Here is a 10,056-nt window from a genome sequence, read left to right as displayed (position 1 = left end):
AGCTCTCACCTGTTGCTCAAAAAAACTAGTATGCGCAGGGGCCACACCCTGGTAAAATTGCCTTTGCAGATGGGCTAAACCAAGTTGAGGGTAACCAACAAGCCTCAGACTCCTCAGTGAGTTAGAGGGGTGTCTGCCCCAAGCATGTGAAGACTTCCCCCTGAGGAATGGGTGGATAAGGACAGTTTGTTTTGGTGGCCATGAAGGTAGCTCAAGTAGGCTCTAGTAGAGCCTTTAGAGCAGGCCTGCACAACCTGTAGCCTGAGGGCTGTAAGTGGCCCAAGGGCCACAAGGTGTGCAGGCCTGCTTTAGAGCTTGGTCAGACGTTGAAGATGCCATCCCAGGTCATCACCAGTCGTCCTGACTGTTGTCTTGCCACTGAACTGTGGTGAGTCTGGAAGAGAGAGTGAGGCTGACAACTTTGTGCAACTCTGCCTTACTTAAATCCAGTTGAGGCATAAGTCAAGACATCACCCTATGATGTCACTGGACTTCTTTGAAAATTAAGGACGAATCACAGTAACAATATTGGTACTTTGATAATTTTGTGAGTTGCAGAGGGAGGTCCCTAGCACAGTGGATAGAGCACTCCTGGAGGATTTTCAAGAGGATGTGGACAAGAATGGCAGAGGATAAGAAGGCCTGGGTAGATTGTGATGAAATGATCCCAGTAGTGAGGAGACAAAGGTCCAGTGGGCTGTGCTGTACTAGGGAAGGGCTGAGGATCATGGAATTTAAGAGTTAGAAAGCATCTTACAGATGTTCATCTCCAACTCCCTCATTTTACAGATGTGGAAATTGAGTCTCATAAAGATAAGTTGCTCAAGGTTATTGTAGGTGACCCAGTGCTTCTCTGCAGATATAAACTGTGTGTGAGTGGGTGGGACGCCAGCAACCAGGTCAGAGATGAACTCCTGTAAGAGGGGACATAGGAGCATAGATCTGGAGCAAACTGGAACTGTGGACAGTTGGTGTTTGCCCTTGTCTGATGCTTTTACCCCAAGGTCTGATCATTAAGAGCAACCTCTGACTGCTTCTGGCTTCAACTAGCACATCATTGAGTAGGGTGAGTAGACTTAGCAGCCAGACTCAGGAAGGAGCAGTGCCACCATTCCTGGTCCTGAAAGTCTTTCTCACCAGTCCTTTTTTTTTTTCGGTCACCTTTCTGCCACACGTATGTCTTGACACTTCTGTAACCATCTCTTCTCTTGTTCTCTCCATAGTGTGGAAGAGGGGAAGCTTTGGATTGAGAATCATTATAAAATGTATATAAACATTTTTTCAAACTTTAGAGCAATTTCAACTAACTCCCACAGAGGCAGTAGTGGCTTTATGCATTTTCACTCTAACAAGTACCTTTTTCTGAAGACATAAAGTTTTAATCTCAAGGAAATTTCAAGCATCGAAGAGATAGAGAATTCTGGGATGTTTTTGCACAGGTTGGGGCTTTCTGAAGACCTCTTAGATTGTTCCAGCAGAACTGTTGCCCAGGCATTGTACCTCAGAAGAGAGAATGAAGGTCGGGGAGAGAGAGTCCTGCATACTCTAATACACAGTCACAAGGAGCTGTTTCCAGGGGGACAGGGTCAGCACCTTTCACTTTCTAGAGTCCTCGGTTTTCATCTCCTCCCATTTGGGATTGGGACAAGAAGCCCAAAATTTCTTACTCCCAAAGAGGGGGTTTTGAATTTTTCAGACATTCTGATAGGCAGAAGGTTATGTATTTAGGGTCCAGAAGGACCTAGGCTTAAACAAGACAGACGTGGCCACAGTGTCTTTTGTTATACATGGAGAAATAATTTCTTCAAAAGATAGGCCAAGCTGAAAATAGAAACTAGTTCAATACATTCTAAGGGAATTCCTTGGAGTACATAACCTTATTAACAAGTAGCTAGGGAAAGCTGGGTCTGTTTGGGGACATTCTTAGTTTTTTATTTAACACTGTTACCCAGGAGGACTTCCTTAGCAGGCATCCACTGCCTGGTTTTTCGCAGAATCACAGAATTGGGAAGGCCCTTGGAGGCCATCTGATCCAACCTGTTTCTGAACAGGAAAGCAGCACTCCCAAGAAGTGGTAATCCAACCTTTGCTTGAAGATGTCTTAATGAAGGGGAACCCATGACCTCCCAAGACAGCTTATTCCACTTTAGGGAAGAAATTTTTCCTTACATCTAGCCTAAGTATTCCTCTTTACAATTTCCATCTATTACTCCTAGTTGTCCCTGTTCTCCCCCAAGTCTTCTCTAGGCCATACATCTCAGTTCCTTTAACCTGTATTCACATGACATAGTCTCAAGTTCCCCAAGCATACTAGGACGTCTCTTCTGGACACGAGATTGTCAAATACCTTCCTAAAATGTAGCATCCACAACAACTCAGATGTGGTTTGACAAGGGCAGAGCACAGCAATAGTGTCACCTCATTTAGATATTATGCCTTGGTCAGTGCAACTCAGTAGCATTGGTTCTTTCAGCTGTCATCTTAACACTACTGACTGATAATTGAACCTGCAAGTTCTCTAAAATATACAATAGGGACTTTTGTCTAGCTATGTTTTTTGCATCCTATACTTAGGTAATTGACTCAAGTTCAGGACTTTATTCTTATAAAGGTTTTTATTAGATTCAATACATATTTTAGCCTTTTGAGATATTTTTGGATCCTGATGCTGTCATCCATGTTAATTATCCCTACCAGTTTGTACCATCTGCAGATTTCATAATTATCCCATCTATGCCTTAGTCTAAGTCAAAGGTTCCCAAACTTAGTTGGCCTACCGCCCCCTTTTACAAAAAATTACTCACCACTCCCCTGGAAATCTATTTTCTTTAACCCTGTAACAGTTGGTTTTGTGTGTGTGTGTGTGTGATTTCAAAAAAATATATATAATTTTATTAAGTGATGCATCTTAAATTTAATAATTCATTGTAAATTTGTGGGATTTTTTCTGCATTGAAATTTTGATGATACAGTACTGTGTCATGTAACCGTATTGTAAACATATTGTAAACAAGTCATTACATGCATATATATTCCTGCTGATGCATGCGGGACTTCCCGACAATGCTAGACAGGCTTGCCCACCAGCACTTGTTTGTTAAGACCTGTCAGCAGACTTGACTACTGATAGGTTATAACTTGGCATTTTGTGTATTTATTTAGAAAATAATGTAATCACTACAACTTTAACTCTGTTACACAACAAATGAAACATGTATGAATGGTTTTTCAAATTTTTCTTATCTTCTTTCCTTATGCTTCTCCTGCCCCCTTATTCTTATTTAATGCTCCTCAGTTGCAGCCAAGGCTACTACTGTCCCCCCTGGATTGTTCCAGCATCCCCAGGGGGTAGTATAACCCACTTTGGGAACCTCTGGTACGGGACTGATAAAAATGTTGAATAGCACAGAGCCTGAAGCATCCCTCTAGAATTCTCCCTTCAAACTGACATTGGTTTTTTAATTACTACTCTCTGGGGTCAAATGAAATAATGGGTATAAAGTTGTAAAGTGCTATAGAAATGTCAAATATAATTATTACCATTTGGGGCCAGTCACTTAACCAATTCTGAATCTACCCCATTTATTGTTCTCTAGCCCATCTCCGTACTGTTCTCAAGAAGAGCATGAGAGACTTTGTCAAATACTTTGCTTAAATCTTAGTATACTATATCTATGGCACACCCCAGAAAACCAGTTTAGTTATTGTCAAATAAAAAAATGAAGGTAACCTGGCATTATCTAGTCTTGATGAACCCCTGCTTAACTCACTGAGCAATGCTTCTAAATGCTCTAGAATTTTAAGAATCTAATTTAATTCTAGGAATTTATTTACTTATTTTTTGAAAAGTTCAAAATTCCTTAATTTTTTTATCCCTGGTACCACTACCACAATTTACAGGGCAATATTCCTGATGTATGAAAAGAGAAAGAAAAGACAAAGCTACAATACATAAAAGACGTCAGGAATGTACATCTGATTGACACCACACTGCATTAATCAATAGCTGCACTTTTTGCAAACTGTGGCTATGACAGTCCTGAATAAGAAGGGTTTCCTGTTTAAGCTGCAGTAACTTTTCTGACTATGGATCATCGTTCCTTCTGTGGCAGATTTTTCCAGTTCCTCTAATGCATTTGGGATGACTGTCTCAAAGTAACCTGCAGCTTTCCTGACAACCCCTTGCTCTCTCCTGCTAAGAACTGTAGCCCTCTTCTGTTGAGTTTCTACAACCTTCTGCTACTATATCCACCACTTCCACCACCAGATCCATAACCACCACCATAATGACTGCCTGAGCTCCTTCCACCAAAACGGCCTCTTTTGTGGGTCCATAATTTGATTATGCTGCCCACTATAATTTCCAAAATCATTATAGTTCCCACTGCTACCATAGTTACCAGCACCAAAATTTCCTTCTTCATTGTAACCATCATATCCTCGTCCACCACCCCCCATATCCACCACCTTGGTTTCCATATACAGGTCCACCACCACCACTACCACCATCATAACCCCCTCTACTCCTGTAGCCAGGACCACCTCCATAGTGGCCACCTCTCTACCAAATCCGTTATATCCACCATCTCTGTCTCCACAACTGCCTCTGCTGCCACCTCCACCACCAAAGTTTCTTCATGGAAAAAGTTTCCTCCACCACCTCCAAAGTTTCTTCCTCGGTCCACAAAATTGCCTGAGCCACTTCCACAACCTCTTTGTGAGCCATCCCTTGCTTTGAAGGGGCCTTTTTCACTTCACAGTTATGCCCATTCATAGTATGATATTTCTGGATTTTTTTTGTTTCGGGTTTTTTTGGCCTTTTTTTTTTTTGGTGAGGCAATTGGGATCAAGTGATTTGCCCAGGGTAACACAGCTAGTAAGTGTCAAGTGTCTGAGGCCACATTTGAACTCAGGTCCTCCTGACTCCACAGCCAGAGCGCTATCCACTGTGCCACCTAGCTACCCCAGAGTATGATATTTCTGAACACCTCCACCTTCTCTTTCCTTGAACATCAAGACATTTGCCAGTCCCCAGCAGGACCTCTTCAGTTATTTTCAGAAGCCAACAACAATGGTTGAGCAGACACTTTCACAAGTTTTTCAAGACCCTGGGATGCAGTTCATTTGGGTCCATTGACTTGAACTCATTGAATCAAGAGACAGCCCATGTAACTCTTAACTCCTCCTTTTGGATCACTTTTTGTTCCAGTCCACTATTAACATTTTTTTGTTCTATCTTTCTCAGTCCAAAGACTATTCTCCTTGGTAGAGAAAAGTGAAATAAATGTTGAATGCTTTCTCTTTCTCTGTTGTCTGTTATTAACTCCTCTATCCTATCATCTAAATGACAGTCGTCTTATCCTTTCTTTGATGAATAAATGAGAAAGCACTTATTAATTGCTAATGCTAAATATGTGACAAACGTTGTACTAAAGCTAGGGATACAGATACAAAAGTGAAACAGGAACTTTCCTCAAGGAGCTTATGTTCAAACCAGGGGAGACAACCCATCTAGGGCAGTAGAAGGTATTTGGGTCTGGGCAGTCACAGCCTTCAAAGACCTCCACTGAGGTCTCTAAAGGCATGAAAATTTAGTATTTTCCCTCCTCCACTCTCCTACCCAACCATGGGGCTCTCAGGGAGGGGAGAAAGTCAAGGGAACACTAAATGGGTGGTGTTGAACCTAACACCGGCATGGAGAAGATGCAAGAAGTTAATGGCCTCTTAGCTACCTTACTACCAATGACCTCCACATGTGACCAGAATCAATGATTGTGCTGAAAGGGGCATCATCGGTGCTGGGTCCCTGATGTTCCTGGTGTTTCTCCTGCTCATTATCACTACTATTCATTGGGAGACCCACAGTAAACTGCCAAGAGTTGACATCATCCATCACAGGGACTGATTCTTAAGATCACCAACGCAGTGAGGCAAATTCTGGGATTTTTGGTCACTTCTTCAGGGGCCGTTTCATTTTTGGGTTGGTCTTTGCTCTCTTTCTGCATTTTACCAGCTCCTCCACTAGTGCTTTGTATTCCAAGTTCCTTGTATTACTGAACTCAGGCTTGTCCAATAACAGCCTTAAAACCATTTAAGTGGTACAAGGTCCTCTAAAAGACTTTTAGGCCCTTCCCACCAATAAGTGGTATGTGTTATCTCCCATGTTGGCTGAACTAATTTTTCCCTAAGAGGCAATGAAACTGTCTTTGAGACTTAATTGGTCCTGGGAACTAAAGCTGAAACCATTGATGTAGCATCCTGATCACCTGAGTATGAAAGCTCAGCACACGAGGTGTCTCCTTAATCCTTTAAGATGTCCCTAGGAAGGAGCTGTCCATTGACCACTGTATACTGTACTGGCAACAACGTGGAAGAACCTTGTCAGGTCCAGCTTATAGTAAGCAAAGGACAGTAGTGTGCTTTTCCTGTATTGCACTCTGGCCAAAGTACTTTTCCTAAAGCACAGAGCTGACTGCTTCTCCCCACCCATTAAACTCCAATGACTTCTAATTTCCTCTAGGATAAAATGTAAACTCCATTTAAACCTCTTCATAACGTGGCTTCTTTCTGTCTTTCCATTCTTAGACATTGCTCCTTAATATGCACGCCATGGTCCAGCCATCCTGTCCTACTTGGTGTTCCACTCACATAGAGCACCCCTTCTCCCATCCCCCATCTCTGTGCCTTTGTCCTGTCTGTTCCCCATGCCTGGCATGTTCTTCCTCCTTATCTCCACCTTTTAGGATGGTTATCTTCCTTCAAGACTTAGCTCAAGCCCTACCTTTTTTGCAGGAGATCTTTTCTGGTTCCCCTAGAGTATTATTGTTTTTTCCAAGGTTATCTTTCATCTACTCTGTTTGTAACTGGTGTGTGCCTTTTTATTATGTACATGTCATCTCCCCAGTAGAATGGAAGTTACTTGAGGGCAAGGTCTTTTCTTTGTATCTCTAGTGTGAACATAAGAGTTTAATAAATGTTTGTTGATTCATTGATTCAACAGATATTTTATTAAATTTATCAACATTAGGACATAGTTCTTAAAAGTGGAATAACACATTGAAATCTGTCTTTTGTTTGAATTTCTTTGTTTGTTTTTTGGGGGTTAAGTGACTTGCCCAGGGTCACACAGCTAGAAAGTGTTATGTGTCTGAGGCCGGATTTCAACTCAAGTCCTCCTGACTCCAGGGCAAGTACTCTATCCACTGCGCCACCTAGCTGCCCCTGAATTCCATTAGGCTTGGCGGCACCCTAATGTCTCATTAAGAAGACCTGTATACGGCTAGAAGTAGAGCAACCACAGAGTGCAGGACTCCCATATCAGAATACCAGATCACCAAGGGCTTCCTTTTCTTTGCTCTGCCTTTGTCCTACTTCAACCATGAATTCAGCCACCAGGTCATCCCATTTGGCTATATCAAATGTTTTAAGCCAGGTCCAACTCGAGCTGACCTGGTGGGTTCAGGCTTGGTATTGGAATGAAATGAGATAATAAGTAGGCCATCTAACATTTAACAAAAAGAAGCTTACTTCTTAGTATTATGGGAAAGATACTCAGCAAAGATACATCATTGATTCCATTTGGCACAGCTCCCCTATGTCCGTTTTGCCGTGGTGCCACATTCAGTCAGCCGGGTGGGTCAGGCCTAAGGAACCCCAAAAGCTTGTTCACCGGGATTTTATACTTAAAGGACCCAGAAGCTGCATTAACAGTTTGAGCCTTAGTTCCTTGAAACAATTAAGTCTTGGGGACAGTTTCATTGCCTGCTAGGGACAAGTTAGCCTACCCTGTGTTACCTTTTGTTATGACAAAAGAGCATGAAATTAAATAACTTTTTTTGCACAATTCCAAATTGATTTACAGACTAGACCAATTCTCTTAGTTCTTGGGGTGATAATACATTTTCATTTATTTTTATTGATTTGGAGCACTATTTTTTCATATAACTTACATTTCTGATTTCTGTTTTTTAAAAAAAAACTTCATATCTTCCAATGTATTGACTAATGGGTAAATCCTATAAATTTGTAACAATTCCCTATGGATGTTGGATATTAGACTTTTTCCAGAGATATTTGATGTCAATATTTTTTCCCCATTTCATAATTTTTCTTCTTGATTTTGTTGATACAAATACTTTTGAATTCTATGTAATTGTATAATTTAAATGGTCTATTTTATCTTTTTTTTACAAACTGTACTAACCCATATTAAATTATCTATATTTTGCCTAGTCATAGTCGTGAAATACACACCCTTCCAGTCTCTAATTTCTTTAATGATGTAACTTTTTAGAGCATTTCATCATACAGAATTTATTATGGTATATGATGTAAAATGTTGGGCTGAGCCTATTTTCTGTCCAATTTTTTTTCACTTTTCTAAGCCATTCTTGTTTAATAAAGAGTCTCTTCTTTAGCAGTTTGTGTTCTTGGGTTTACTGAACACTAAGCTGCTATACTCCCCCTTGCTTTTAGGTCTCATTTATCTAGTCTGTTCCACTTCTGTACTTTTCTATTTTTTTATTTTAGTTTAATTTTTTCTGCTTTTTGGTGAGGCAGTTGGGGTTGAGTGACTTGTCCAGGGTCACACAGCTTAGTAAGTGTCAAGTGTCTGAAAGCAGATTTGAGCTCAGGTCCTCCTGACTCCAAGGTCGGCGCTCTATCCACTTAGCCACCTAGGTGCCCCTCTATTTTTTTTTATCAGTACAAAAATGATTTTAGTAATTACTTCTTTATGATATGATGTAAACACTATTAATGGTGCCTGCTTTCAAACATTATCTCTCTTGAAATTTTTGACTGGTTCTTTCATCTGCATTTTTGTTATTATTTTCCATGTAAAACACCTACTGGTTTTCTGATTGTTATAGCACTAAATCTTCAGATTCATTTAATGGTTATTTAGTAATGTCATTTTTGTTCTATTGGCATAATCCGTTGAGTTTCTTGTCAATTATTTAGGTCTTCCTTAATTTCTATAAATTATATTTCATAATTGTATTTATGGAAGTCCTGTGTATTATTATTTTAAATCATTATTTCATTATTATATCATTATTTTAAATCCCAGCTATTTTTGCATATTGTAGTTATTTGAAGTGGGATTTTCTGTTTTTCCCTTTGACTTCTGTTAGTAAAATACAGAAATGCTGTATGAATTCCTGTGTGCTTTTTTGTATACTGCTGCTTTGCTGAAGTTGTTATCTTGTTTAATTTCTTGATTGATTTTTTAATTTCCTAAGCATACCACCCACAAAATCACATCACCTATAAATAGGAATCATTTTACTCTTTATTGATGTCTGTTCCCTTGGTTTCTCTTGCTTGTCTTATTGCTACAGCTGCTGTTTCTATTACTGTGTCAAATCAGAGTGGAAAGAGGGAGTATCCTTGCTTTTGCCCTGAAATGTTTGTGTAAGCTTCCAGTATTTCTCCATTACATAGACATTTTAGCTCTTGGTTTTAGATAAATTCTCTTGAGCATATTAAAAGTAAAATTGTTTGTACTGTCTGGGTCTTGAGGTTGAAAGTATAAGGGAAAGGGAGGGATGCTTACTCTCTCCTTTGGTCCCCACCCTTGGAATGTTGGCACTTGTGGCTGGATCCTGCCACTCCTTTCTCCTCCCACTAGGAAATTCCTACTCCACTGTCGCTGCCCTCACTCCACCCCCAAAAAATAGAAAAGTAGAGAAGTGGAGCAGACTACGTAGATGAGACCTAAAGGCAAGGGGAAGTATAGCACCTTAGTGTTCAGCAAACCCAAGAACACAAACTGCTAGAGAACTCTTTATTAAACAAGAACAGCTTAGAGCAAAGTAGAAGACAACTTGACCCAGCATCATCCATTCCCCTAACCAGACAGCAGTGCCTATTCTTAGGCTAAAAAGCCTAAGGAAAAGGAAAACTGTGGATCCAGCTTCACTTTGCTTTGGAAAGTTTAGTAAATATCAATAACTCAAAATCATTGAGGTGCTTTCTTAATTTGCTCAGAGCTCCCAGCTAGAATAATAATTTTTAAAAACTCCTAGCAACTGAGACACAAGCAGAATTATGCTG

The sequence above is a fragment of the Phascolarctos cinereus genome, unplaced genomic scaffold (assembly GCF_003287225.1).
Source record: "Phascolarctos cinereus isolate Bilbo 61053 unplaced genomic scaffold, phaCin_HiC Scaffold_4;HRSCAF=312, whole genome shotgun sequence".
NCBI classification, from domain to species: domain Eukaryota; kingdom Metazoa; phylum Chordata; class Mammalia; order Diprotodontia; family Phascolarctidae; genus Phascolarctos; species Phascolarctos cinereus.
This window is presented reverse-complemented; position numbering follows the sequence as displayed.